This window comes from Callorhinus ursinus, unplaced genomic scaffold (assembly GCF_003265705.2).
Source record: "Callorhinus ursinus isolate GAN/ISIS: 27379988/994484 unplaced genomic scaffold, GSC_fseal_2.0 scaffold25, whole genome shotgun sequence".
Lineage (NCBI taxonomy): Eukaryota > Metazoa > Chordata > Mammalia > Carnivora > Otariidae > Callorhinus > Callorhinus ursinus.
In genome coordinates this window covers 27,517,623-27,519,057 of record NW_027397087.1, presented here as the reverse complement: position 1 = coordinate 27,519,057, position 1,435 = coordinate 27,517,623, and the positions used below count along the sequence as shown (strand labels likewise).

General features: G+C 41.0%; 1 pseudogene; it reads right to left on the bottom strand.

The window, feature by feature from the left end:
- Positions 1 to 624: 624 nt before the first annotated feature.
- On the bottom strand, positions 625 to 723 carry LOC112833512 (U6 spliceosomal RNA; annotated as a pseudogene).
- Between the last annotated feature and the right edge of the window lie 712 nt (positions 724 to 1,435).

The window sequence follows — 1,435 nt, the reverse complement described above, 5'->3', positions numbered from 1 at the left end:
TCTGGATGCACCTGAGAAATTGTATATGGGCCATGCGTTGGGTTCTGAGGACCCAGTCAGTTTCAAACACTTGTAAATCTGAGCTGAGAACATTTACAGTCTCTTAAGGGAAAATAGCTTCCTTAGCAGCTGTTGCCAAAGAAAAATTACATCATTGCCTTGCAGAAGTGACACCCCAATGCTCTGCCTGTAGGATCTGTTTATTAAATGAATATCTGAGTATTGTCCAGTCAGTTCATATCCTCTCATTTCTCTGCATGCTTCCCAACCCTTGAGAAGGAATGTGAGCCACGGTATGCTGAAGTTTCTATTGCTGGCTTCAGCACCAACCAGAGCCTCTGGCAGGGCCCATTCTGCTCTGGACTCCCTCCTGGCAGAGGCAGCATCCCACAGCTGACCCTTACGTCCCTTCTCCAGCAGCTGAGAGCTCAGAATTGTCTCTGTTCTGGCACAACAGTGCCCTGGCTGAGTCGTCCTATGGACCCTCCTGTGCTCCACGCCTTTAGTTTCAGTAGCTTTCTCGAGGAACTTACGCCACATCTCATGAGGTAAATTCTTCAATCGTCTTCCTTTACATGATTTTTCTTAGCTATTTTATTTAATTTACTTATTTTTAATTTTTTTAAAAACAAGGAACGCTTCGCAAACTTGCACGTCATCCCCGCGCAGGGTCCATGCTCATCTTCTCGGTATGGTTCCGATTTGAGTATATGTGCTGGCCACTTTTCTTAGCTATTTTAAACATTTCCTCTCCCACATGAATCCTAGGGTCATCACATCCAATTTTGGAACAACAAAACAAAAGGATTCATCGGGAGGTTATTTTTAAATCCTCCACCTAATTGAATTTTATTTTATTTTTAAAAGATTTTATTCATTTATTTAAGAGAGAGAGAGCATGAGTGGAGTATGGGGCACAGGGAGAAGCAGACTCCCCACAAAGCAGGGAGCCCGACGTGGGGTTCGATCCTGAGACCCTGGGATCATGACTTGAGCCAAAGGCAGACGCTTAACTGACTGAGCCAACCAGGTGCCCCCCCATAACTGTATTTTAAATCAAATTCTCCTTGCCTGTCGAATAGTTTTTGCTTGATACACTTAGCTGCGGTATTGCTAAGTGTATACAAATTTTTGACAATTGATTCAACTTAGCCCATAGTAATACTACTATTTCTGCTCTCTTATATAAATATTTGCATTGGTCCATTTCTTTATTTTCAAGGTTTCGGAAGCATCTTGTTTCAGGTACATTTCTTGTTTAATGGCATATAACAGGGTTATTTTTTAAAACCTAGTCTCTTTTAATAGGAAAATTCAACCCATTAACATCGCACAATAATTGTTATACTGCTACACTCCCTTTTATTCCTTTTATTCTACTTTATGCTTACCATTTATTTAACTGTATCTCTTTTTTGCATGTTTCTTTTTCCAT